The 12,701-nt window shown below is 37.0% G+C and overlaps 1 long non-coding RNA gene and 1 other non-coding gene across 2 annotated transcripts; one reads left to right on the forward strand and one right to left on the reverse strand.

Annotated features, from left to right (window-relative positions):
• Positions 1 to 807: 807 nt before the first annotated feature.
• Positions 808 to 8,638, forward strand: LOC145629121 (uncharacterized). The gene is made up of 2 exons (XR_014111575.1): positions 808 to 1,913; positions 7,991 to 8,638. It is a non-coding gene; the product is annotated as an uncharacterized LOC145629121 (long non-coding RNA).
• A 1,318-nt stretch (positions 8,639 to 9,956) lies between these two features.
• Positions 9,957 to 10,063, reverse strand: LOC145629692 (small nucleolar RNA R71). Its single transcript, XR_014111848.1, has one exon. It is a non-coding gene; the product is annotated as a small nucleolar RNA R71 (small nucleolar RNA).
• Between the last annotated feature and the right edge of the window lie 2,638 nt (positions 10,064 to 12,701).

Genomic DNA, 12,701 nt, shown 5'->3' on the forward strand with positions numbered 1-12,701 from the left:
ATTAAAGACTAAAATCAGACTTGTTAAGTTACTAACACAAATTAATCAACCTTAAACTAAATCAAATTAAATCAACCTTAAACTAAATCAAATTAAATCATCAATTACCCATTCAACCCAACTTTTTCCAGAATTGAAATTTCCACCGTAACTCCTTGTTCATCTCAATGTTACACGGAACGTGGTACGTTTTGGAACGGGAACGGGGTACGTGGGGTCTGAAGTTCCCGAAACGTTAGGTTATTGACTTTTAATTTTATAATTAGTAAATTTTATAAGAGTAACGTTTACTAGAACCAATATTAATATGTGATTTCCTTAAAAAAAAAAAAAAAAGGAATTAATTTGTATTATGACTAATTGACTACACAATTATCCATGTCATCCTTCCCAATGAGACAGCCAAATTTTTAAAAAGTAACATTATAGTTGTACACAGCAAAGTCATTGGTTGCCCAAGCTAATGGTGGTCATCAAATATTTAATGGATATCTCTCTCTTCCACTTTATTCATGCCCAATTCACATGCTTAGTTATGCCCATATACTCTCATTGGTTGCCCTAGTCATAAATATTTTATGCACATAAAGCATTAAAAAGAATATTAAAAATAACACTATAGACCAATTATTATAAGACAAGGGGCACACCCTCATCTTTTGCCCACCATTTGCTAGAGGTCATGGCCATGACCAGGTCATGACATTTCTCTCTCCAAAAATACTATTTTTTGTATTTTATAATATTTTTCAATTTCTCTCTTTTCATGCCCATTACAAAACGGCAACGGATGGCTATAGATGTCAACTTGCCTATAAACATTATAAAAAATTTAAAATAATAATAATAAAAAAAAAAGATAAAAAGGAAGCGTCCTTAACTTCTTTTTTTCATTAGGTTAGGTTTGCATGTGACTTTTCAGCCATCATCTTCTTCCCTTTATCAATTCTTCATCTCCCTCCATTAATGTAACTATTAAAAACTTCCAATAAACTTGAAATTTCAAACAAAATACAGTTGCTGCTTAAGAAAATAGAAGGTTGTTACACCCATAAATGGGTACTCTATCAATGACGTTCCAGATCGCGAACCACCACGAACCGGAACGAGTCTGTTCCACGTTTCGGGACACACGACCTGGTGCGCGGATCGTGCTGCCGTCCCACGTTCCGTGTATCTTTGGTTCATCTTACTCACTTCTCCCTTAAACTTTACCAACAACCACCACCAACAACAACAACGCTCACCGGCGTGGGTATGTACAGTAGTTTTGAGAGTGTGTGGGTGAGGTTTTTGGGGAGGGTTGATATGATTTTAGATGCTTGAATGTTGTTTCACAGTGGTTCACATGGTTGACGTGGGGGTGAGGGTAGAGGTGGTGTCGAGGGTAGTATCGTTAGGTTCAGAGCGCCGGTAGAGGGTGGAGGTAGCGCCGGTAGAGGGTGGATGTTGGTGGTATTAGAGTGGTGTCGGGCCGTCGGGGAGAGGGTGGATGTTGGTGGTGGACTGGTGGTTGCTTGGGTGGAGCTCCATTTTTATTAGTTGTCTTTACTTTCTCTCTCCTGACCTTAATTACATGTCTTTGTTTTCTTAAATAAGCATTAGCAAATCTTGTCTTGGGAATTGTGCAACTCAAGTTTGTTGCAGACGTAGGTAGTATTTGAGATTTGAGAAATACTAAGCTTTGGGATTTGAGAAATCCCACTTGAGTAAAGCTTGAAAGGATCATCCATAAGGTTGAACACTTTTGCTTACATACTCGAGTAGTCTTATTTTGGCCAAGCCCGACTAAGCTCCGGGTAAAGGCCAGACGGATCGTGTTTGTGGGTGGACTCCATTGGAGGTTGTCGTTTTTGCAGACTCAAGTAGCTTTCGAAGTAAGAGCTCTCTAAGGAGTGAAGCGCGCTACAAGGGTAAAATAGTATTTCTCTCTCCTTGTTATTTGTGTTATTAATTATGCATGTATTCGTTATAATAATTTTGAGTGGGTCTTGGGGTCGGGTTTTGTATTCCGCGGGAAGTCGGACTTTCCAAAAACCAATAGTGGTAGAGCCTTGCTCATTTATTTTTGTAACTAATATTTTCAAGGTTTTAAAATTGCTTTAATTTCTGGTTGTAATTGCTAATTAGATTAGTAGCTCGATTTTATTAATTTTAATCTTGTTTTAATAAGAATTTTTGCTACCGAACCCAGATTTTCACCCATGACTAGTGAATTTTGGGTGGAATCGATGTTATGGAAAAGTTTTTATATTTTTAGGATTGTGAAAAATCCAAATTCTACCCAGAAATCACTACCTGAAAAAATGAATTTGGCACTGGTTCAAACCCGGCCTAAGGCACCGGTTCAAACCGGTGCCAAAAATCAAAATAGGCACCGGTTAACCGGTGCCAAAAAGGCCCACATGAAATTATTTCAAAGTTTTTGGCACCGGTTAACCGGTGCCAAAAACCCCCCAAAAATCAATTTTTTTTTATTTATTTTTTTATTGTCGTCGTCATTTTTCACTTAAAAATAAAATTGACTAAAATAAATAAGAACAACAACAATATCATTGAATATAACCGAAATTTACAGTATATAATCAAGAAAAAATTACAATATACGAATTATAAAATTAAACAATTACAACATATAAATAAATAAAAAAGAACTACAATATAAATAAAAAAAATATTACAATATCACAATAAAAAAAACCCAAACATCTAAATCAATATTCTTGATTCTTCGATTATGTGCAATATTTTGAGCTTGCAAAGCAAATAGTATACCTGCGCCAATTAGTTCATCCAACAAAATCAATTAATGTAATAGATGCGAAAATTAGTTACAAACCCAGAAAATTAAAAAAAAAAATCGAAAAAATTAAAATCGAAAAAAAATTAAAACCCAGAAAATCGGAAAAATTAAAATCGAAAATTAGTTAAAACCCAGAAAATCGAGAAAATCCAGAATATGAAGAAAAAATTAAATTAAAACCCAGAAAATCGAAAAAAATTAAAACCCAGAAAATTAAAAAAAAATCAAAAAAAATTAAAATCGAAAATTAGTTTAAAAACCCAGAAAATTAAAAAAAAAAACGAAAAAATACCCAGAAATCGAAAAACAAATAATAATCGAAAAACAAATAATAATCCCAAAAATTGAAAAAATACTCAAACCCAGAAAAAATTTAAATCGAAAAAACACAGAAAAAAAAAAACTTGAAATCGAAAAAAAAATCAAAATCTAAAAACAAAACCCAGAAAACAACCCCAAAAATGCATGCATGAACCCAAAATAACGATTATTTGAATCGAAAATTAACTAAGACAAATTGAAATGCTAGCCATAACCCAGAACTCGATTAATTAACCAACAAAAATCGAAAATAAAATCAAAAATTAACCCAGAACTCGATTAATTTGGGAAGAACGAAACGGTGGTCTTGAGTAGTTTTAGAGTCATTTTCGTGTTTATTTTATCTTATTTTCCCTTTCTTTCTCTTGTTTTCTCTTTAATAAAGTTTCTTGTTTTTTTGGTAGTTTTGGAGCGTTTTAGTTTATTTTCTTTATTTTATTAGCTTTAGTTTATTTTCGTATTTTATTTTACTTTATTTGCTTGTATAGTTTTTGTTTTATTTTTATTAGTTTAGTTTTATGTCTCTTATTTTCTATTTTATTTTATTTATTCCTATTTTATTTATTTTATTTTATTTTATTTGTCTTGGTTTTATTTTATTTCGTCCTTTATCTATTTTCATTTTATTTATTTCTATTTCATTTATCTTATTTTATGTCCCGATTCTCCAATGTGTATTTTTGATTGTGTAGGTATGTTTTCGGGTTCAAGCACGGATTTCAAAGCCAAGTGGTTTGCATTGGATGTTCGAGACCCGAGTCAATCAAGTCAAGCTGCTGCCCTTGCTGCCACCACACCTATCCTTCACCCCACCACACCTATCCTCCACCACACCAAGCACATACTTATCTCCCCTGCTCCTAGCTCCCCACTCTCACAGCACCGCAACCACCAATCAATGCCGCCGCACATAGCAGCCACCAATTGCAACCTCCCACAAACCACCACACACCACCTTCACGTGCAGCCCCAACCCCAAAACCAGCCTGCAGCTCCGCAAGCACCAACAACCCACTGCACCGCCCACAATCAACCACCAATTACCACCAGCCGCACCACCGTTCTCAACCACCAACAACAGCAACAACAACGAACACAAGCATTTCGCTGCCCCTGCCTCACTTCCAGTTGCCAGCAACAACAACCACAATCACCCACCAATTCACGCACATCCCCTGCTCCACCAACACCAACAGCAACGCCACCAACACCAACAGCAACACAACCTGCACCACGCAAACCACCAACGCAATCAGCCGCACCTAAACCGGCAACATCAATCCACCAATTCACACAAGCATTTCGGCCCCGCAATTAAGCAATTCAGAACAAATTGAAAATCAATCAAGTTCGAGCATACCGTTTGTGGTTCGATCGAACTTCGAGACAGAGACTTTGTGGGTTTCGTTAATTGAAGAGGAGTGGTCGAACATACCCATGGTTCGACCGAACCAACCCCGTAGTTCGGCCGCACCAACCCACGGTTCGATCGAACCATTTCACGAGCTTTTCGCGTGATTTTTAATGAAAATTGGACGGCCACGATCTTGGATGCTTGATGAAGATGATGATGATAAGCGGTGATGATTGAGATGATTGCTTGCTGATGGTTGATGATGATAGAGCAACCATGAATTTGGAAGAAAAGGGGAATCGGGGTAGCTGATGTTTTGGGGGGATTTTGGTTTTATTTTTCTTTTTCTTTTATTTTTATTTTCTTTTTCTTTTCCTTCTCTTATTTCTTTTCTCTTTTGTTTTCTTTTCTATTTTTATTTCCTTTTTATTTTCCTTTTCTTTCATTATTTTATTTTCCTTCTTTTATTTTTCTATTTTTCCTAGTTTTATTAGCTTAGTATAAATACCCAATTTTGGGGTAATTAGAAAAACATGGAATAACCAATTATTCTACTCTCTAATTAGTTTTAGGTTAGGTTAGGATTAGTCTTCTTTGGTAGAGAGAGAAAGTGAGGTTTTCTTCATTAATGAACTTGGATTTTGAAGAAGGAGCTTGTTCAATCCTTTGTAGATCTTCATCTTCAATTAATGAGCAATTTCTTACTCTCTCTCCTCTATTTTTATTTGTTTATTTTGATTATTATTTTAGTTGTTGGTATTGCTTGTTGATCATGTTGATTCTTGATTATTTGTTGATTAATCTTGTTATTATCATGATTAGTGAGTAATTTCCCCATTAAGGGGATGGTTGTGGTGTAGTTGGACCTTGAGCATGTTCTAGGGTTTAGAATTGATTTATTTGTGATTAAAGTCTTTATATGCTTGATATTCTTTAATCTTCTTGCAAGTGCACATTGTTGGTTGATTAAAGGTGAATCTTTGCTAACAAGAAACGGAAGTTGACTTAGTTAAGGTTCATTACTATCGATTGTTATTTAATAGTACCTCCTAGTATATGGTTCTAATGTGGAAACATAGAGGCTATGTTAGGAGAAGCCAATTGACCCCGGAAGGCGGCTAGATTGGATTCTTAATTTCGATATTCGAGCATGTTTAGTTCATAATTAATTCAATTTCTATGCCTTTGTTTATGTTCAAGTGAATGCTATACCTAAACCATTTCCCTTAATGTTTTATTTCTTGTTTTAGCATTTTTTTAGACTTTAGTTTATTTATCCCCTATTCCGGACTAGCTTAATTGTTGATAACATTTGGTGGTGTTTACCGTTCTCTGTGGTTCGACCCCTATGCTTGCCTTATACTCGTATTAGGTTTGTTTAGGTTGTATAAATTGTATTTGATCTAGGGATAGACAATTGACGACGCGTTTATTCCCTTGTCATCTTGGGTGTTGGTCTTGGTGGTGGTCTTCGCCTCTTCGGTGGTGGCCTTTGGTGGTGGAAACGAGTGAGAAGGGGAGGATAATCTGGGAAGAACGAAAGAGGAGAAAGAGAGAGAGAAGGAGATGAGATCGAATTGAAGGAGATGAGATCGAACAGAGAAGAGAGATAGAAGGAGGAGAAAGAAAGAGAAGGAGGAGAGAGAAAGAGAAGGAGGAGCGGCTGAGGAAGTGAGGGAGATTTAGGGTTTTCTTGGGTTTATATGGGGCGGGTTTTTTTTTTTTAATTATTTTGATGAACCGGTTTAGTGGCACCGGTTCAAACCGGTGCCCTTTGTATTTTTGGCACCGGTTTGAGCTGAACCGGTGCCATTGCTCTTGGTCTGAAATTCCGTCCATTTTTAGGCAGGTATTTGGCACCGGTTTGGCCTGAACCGGTGCCTTTTGGGGGTTGCCTTTTTGTATTTTTCTACTAGTGAATGCCTGTTTTGAGGGATTTTTTGTTTTTGCGAAATTTTTTAAATCTTTTAACCTTTAATCTTAATGGAATATTAATTATGATTATGTGTATGATTCTTTCCTTAATGCTTCTGCAATTATAAACCTTTTAAAGCATGATTATTGTGTTATAATTGGTGCTTGATTTGGTTGACTCATTTTTTCACATAAACTTGAAAGTTCACATTTTTACAAATTAATTGCTTTAGGTGTGAATGTTCATGGTGATTTTGTGATTTTGAAGTCCCAAAAGTGTTAAAGATCCAATCTTTAATTGTTTATTTGGTTGGATCTAGACTTACTAGATTCCATGATTGAACTAATTTTCGGATTTAATCATTTTTAAGTTGATTAAAGTTATTAAAGGTTCAAATTTGTGATTGAAATTTAATTAATCTTTATATCAGAAGATGTAATTTTTTCAAAGATTCACAAGTTGATGTTGAAATTTTTCATTGAATATTTATGTTCATTATTCCAACTCCTTTTTATTTTGTCAAGTCTCACGATTAGTTTATGTTGGTTAAATTAATAGTGAAAATAACCCTTCATTTTTGTAGCATCTGATAGGAATGTTGTCCTTTGAAAAAGTGTACAATTTCGATAGAGGGTTCGAAATTATTAGAGAGATAATTATTCAGTGAGGTCAAGTGATCGGAATGCCAAGCTGGAGGTCGCTTCCGATCAGTAATATTAATGTATAATTAATATTAGGTTAATTTTTATATAATCACCCAAAAATGTAACCAGTTTCGAACTAACCATCCGTTTAATTTTTTATTTTAAATTACCACCCCTTAAATTAAATAAATGCTCAGATTACCACCCATTTCAAAAATCCGATGGAGTTTCCGTCTGTAGGCCCCACCTAACACTTATTTTGACTTTTTTAAATAATTTTTTTGCCCGATTTTTTTCCTTTAAAAACGCTCTCTAAACTTTATTTCGCATTTCATTCACTAAATTCTAACAAATGTCAAAGAGAAAAATGTGAATTGAAGTTAGGAGAGCGTTTTTAAAGAGAAAAATCGGGGAAAAAATTCAGTCAAAAGAGTCAAAATAAGTGTTAGGTAGGACTCACATACGGAAAATTCACCGGATTTTTGAAATGGGTGGTAATTTGAGCATTTATTTAATTTAAGGGGTGGTAATTTAAAATAAAAAATTAAACGGGTGGTTAGTTTGAAAATGATTACATTTTTGGGTGGTAATTTAAAAATTTCCTTAATATTATAGCTTAATCTTGACTGAACCCTTTGGGTCACACCCAAACAACTAACGATCCGTCAAGACGAATTAATCCGAAAAGAATTAATGAGTCTATCGAGTATTATGAATACAGACGTCGGAAATCGAGCTAAGAGCTTCGAGACCGAGCATCGTGATGAGTGTCATTTATGGCACTCATTTGGCCTCTTTTAGGACGATTTTCATGCTATTTTATAGCCCTTTTCCTTAGTTTTGTTCTTTATTTCGTTAGTTTATGCTTTCCATAGTTAGTTTCCTTGTTTTGTGCATTTCTTTGTTTATTTGTTATTTTTCCCTTTTATTTGTTTGTTTTCGTTTGTTTTCAGGTTATGATCGTGTTTCCAAGGATTCCCAAGCCTTCCTCTCATATTTCTCATCAATTTGGATGCCTCATGTTTGCCCTTTGGAGCTTCAAGTTTAAAGGAACGCAAGGAGCAAGTCAAGAGATCGGTGCACGTATGCGGTGGGGGTGTCATCTTTGCCATGAACTCACCAAAATGGCCCTTTCAAGACTGCCTACCTTAGTGTTCATCATCATCACAAAGACGAGCACACGAGGATGAGCTAGGACGAAGAAGAGGGGGGCTCCCCTGCTGCCAGGTGCGGGCGCGCACGAGGGTGGTGCGGCCGTGCACCTAGGTGGCGCGGGCGCGCCTGCCAGGGCCCCTGTTCCGTACCCTTTTTCCCGCGGCCGCGCCTCTCCTCTTATGCGACCGCGCTTTCCGGGGTTTCTTTTGGGATGATCTAACTAACTCTTCTTTTGTATCTTTCCTATATATAGTTTTTCCTTATATTTTGAAGAGGGTGATTAGAATAGAATTATAGTTAGTTTTAGATTTTTAGAGAGAGAAACTCTAGATTTTTAGAGAGAGAATTTCATGGTGGATTGTTATTGATTGAAGATTTCTCCATTTCCTTTGATCTTTGATCAAGTTTTTAAGGATTCCTTTTCTTTAATTCAATCTTTAGTTTGATCTTTAGTTTGATTTCAATTGTTTTGTTGAATGTTCAAGTTTGATTGAAGTTTGATTGATTTGTGATTTGATTTTAGCTTGTTTAATTTTATCATGATGAATTTGTTGTTTAGCCTTGTTTTGATCTTGATTTCAATGGCTAGTGAGTAGTTTGATTGCTAGGGTAATGGTGAAGCATATATGAGTAATGGATTGATGTTAATTTGGGGAAATTGATGGAGTTGATGATGTGATTAAATTGGTTAATTAATTATGTGCATGTGTGTGTTTGATTTAGGCTTGATCACCCTAGTTATTCACACTAGATTGCATTGTAGGTTCACATTGATACGGACCATTGATTTGTGGCTTGCATTTAACGATTGAGGTGTCTTGTGACGTTCCTAGCTAGAGTTTATCGTAGTTGACGCTAGTTAGACCTCTAGGAAAATAACTTGATATGCTCTTTTGGTTGCATGATTGGTTTTCCCTCGCATCACTCGACTTAGTCAATTCTTTCCCAATTAGCGGAATCCGTTACAAGTATATGTGGATCCCGAGCCCTAGTGTTTATTACATTTGTCCAAACCTAGCTTGTCTAGTTGTTTAGCATTCACACCCTTACCTAACCTTTCCAGAATAGCTTGACTTGGCAATATAAGATCGCTCTCTATTCCTTAGTGGTTCGACCCTCGACTTACCATTATACTTGTATAAGGGTGTGTTGCGAGATTACAAATTTTGTTTGGCCTTGGGGAGGGGTTAGTTTCAACGACCTAGTCTCGACCGTCGTCAAAGTGACGCTGTTGTCGGGGAATGGTGTTGTGATTGTGTATTGTTGTTGAGTCTATTCCATCCTATTCAAAAATACAAAAAGATTTTTCTTCTTTCTTTTAGGCTACATTTGTAGCCGTGTTACTAATAATTTTGTTTGAGATTGTGTGTGCAAGTGAACATGGGATAAGCTCATAAAGTGACATTGAAGGAGTTAGGCACTCCGGGTGCTTACAAGTATGAGAGTGGGATTGTTCAATTGTTGGTTCTGGATAACGATTTTGAAATCAAACCAGCTATGATTACCTTGATCGAGAGGAAACAATTCGGTGGTGCAAAAAGTGAAAATCCTCTCAATCATCTCAAAGATTTTGAGAAGTATTGTAATACAATTGTGGTAGCCGGAGTTGTTCAAGAGTATATTAGGCTCAAGTTGTTTCCCTTTTCTCTTATTGGAAGAGCTCTAGAGTGGTTGGACAAGGAGGTCAAACCAAGGTCCCTAAGGACATGGGATGAAGTTACCAATTCTTTCTTATCTCGCTTTTTCCCACAAAAGAAAACGGCGGAATTTAGGGCTTTGATCCAAAATTTCAAGCAAGGGCCTAAAGAGAGTCTCTATGAAGCATGGGAGAGGTATAAGGAGTATCAACGAGAGTGTCCACATCATGGAATTCCTACCTACCAAATTATACAAATCTTCTATGGTGGGTTGAGTTCTCAAGGAAGAGCAAGCTTAGATGCCGGAGCCGGAGGCCTGATAATGAACAAAACGGAAGAAGAAGTGGTGGATGCAATTGATGAAGTGGTGAGACATTATATGAATTGGCAAGAGGTGGAAAAATAGCCAACTAGCAAGGGGTGCTCGATCGAACAATTCAATGCCATCAACGATTTGACCACTCTAATTTCGGATTTAGGAAAAGAGGTCGTATCCCTCAAGGCCAAGCTTGAGAGTCCTCCTTCGCAAGCCCCGAATCTTCCCTCCCAAAATAAGGGGAGAGGTACACCTTCTTACCTTAACACTTTTCCTTCTTCTTGTTGCATGATTAGAGAATGTTGGCCTTGTGATTTATGTGGAATGAATGATCATGATGCTTTTATGTGCCCCAATGTTCCTTGTGAAGAATGTGATGGAATTGAAAATGAGCATGTGAATTATGTTGGTAATCATAATTTTGAACCTAGATTTGAGGTTCAAGGAAATGTTGGAAATAGGAATTATCACAACCAAGCGAACTATGATAATTATAATCAAAGTGGTGGCTATAACAATCATGGTTATAATGGTCAAAGTCATGGCCGAGGGCATGGGGATCATAACCGAGTTTATGGTAACCATAGTCAACATCATGGCCAAAATCAAGCTAGGGGTAATTGGAATAATTAAAGTAGGGGAAATTTTCAACCTAATGTTCAAAGAGGTACCCCACTTGGATCCATTCCAAATACTCAAGGGCCAAGTGATAATTTCCATGATCAACCATTTTCTTCTAGGAGTTTCTTGGAAGAGGTTTTTGAGAAACAAGCCAATTTGCTAGAATCTTACATGGCCGTGAATGATGAGAAGTTTAATGACATGTTGATTCAAAATAAGGAGTTAGGAAACCGACTTTCTCAATTGGCTAGTGACTTTAAGGAATTTAAGAATTCCTCTTCTTCTTTGACTTCATTGAACTTAAATTCTATGAACCCTATGGATGCAATTGTTACTAGGAGTGGTAGGGTCCTTGAGAGTGGAGTACCTAAGAAGAGTGATGCTAGAGAGAGTACTAGCAAGAGCCCGATAGAAATTGAGGGAGATGAGGGTCCCATAATTGAGAAAATTGAGGAGGAACAAGTAGAAAGAGTGAAAGAGAAAGAGAAAGAACTTTACAAGCCCAAGATCCCTTATCCCCAAAAGTATAATAGGCACAAATTGGATGAGCAATTTGGAAAATTCATAGAGATGCTTAAGCAACTTCATCTTACTCTTCCTTTCACCGATGTGATAGAACAAATGCCAAACTATGCTAAGTTCCTTAAAGAAATTTTGAGTGGAAAGAGGACATATGATATGGCGGAGATGGTTACCCTAACCGAGAATTGTAGTGCGATCCTAATGAATAAGATGCCACCTAAGTTGAAGGATCCCGGAAATTTCTCTATCCCTTATGCTATTAATAAGATGCAATTTGATAATGCCTTATGTGACTTAGGAGCTAGTGTTAGCCTTATGCCATATTCGGTCTATCAAAGACTAGAGCTAAGGGAACTTTTACCTTCCAAGATTACATTGCAATTAGCCGACAGGTCAATCAAGATCCCAAAAGGTAAGGTAGAAGATGTTCCCTTGAGGGTGGGGAAATTTGTCATTCCGGTAGATTTTGTTGTATTGGATATGGATGAAGATGCTACTATCCCTATCATCTTAGGTAGACCATTCCTTGCTACAAAGGGGGCTATGATTGACGTCAAGAGTGCTAAGATATCTCTTAAGATAGGAGAGGAGGTAGTTGAGTTTGATTTGAATGAAGGTATGAAATACCCCTCTTCTTCCTTTGAAAATTGCATGAGTGTTGAAGTTCTTGATAATATTGTGCAATCCATGCATGAGCACTTGCTCGCATCTAATGATCCTCTTGAGTGTGTTTTGTTGAACAACGAAAAGATAGGTGCTCCTAGCAAGTAAGTAAAATTGTATGAAGATTTACTTGATGGAAGCATTGAAGGAAGTGATGAACAAATTTGCATGGGGATCTCAAATCAAGATGCTTTACAAGTAGCCTCGACCAAAGAAGGTAAAGGTGTGCCTATGGTAGAGCTCAAACCTCTACCATCACACCTTAGGTATGAATTCCTAGGCCCAAATTCTACTTATCCTGTAATTGTTAGTGCATCCTTGAGTGAGAGCCAAGCTCAAGCGCTATGTGATGTTTTGATAAAGCACCAAGGTGCTTTGGGCTATACCATTGATGATCTCAAAGGTATAAGCCCCGCTTTGTGTACGCATCATATAACGCTTGAGGAAGGCACCCTTCCCTCTATTGAACGACAACGTAAGCTACATCCCCAAATGGGGGAGGTAGTGAAGAAAGAGATCACCAAGCTTTTGGATGCGGGAATCATATTCCCCATCTCAAGCTCTAGGTGGGTCTCTCCCGTTCATGTCGTTCCAAAGAAGGGGGGTATGACCGTAGTCAAGAATGAGAAAGGTGAGCTCATTCCGACTAGAACGGTCACCAGTTGGCGTATGTGTATAGACTATAGACGTCTAAACACATCCACCAAGAAGGATCACTTTCCCCTTCCATTCATTGATTAAATTCTTGAG

Source organism: Chenopodium album, chromosome 4, assembly GCF_948465745.1.
Source record: "Chenopodium album chromosome 4, dcCheAlbu1.1, whole genome shotgun sequence".
Classification (NCBI taxonomy): domain Eukaryota; kingdom Viridiplantae; phylum Streptophyta; class Magnoliopsida; order Caryophyllales; family Amaranthaceae; genus Chenopodium; species Chenopodium album.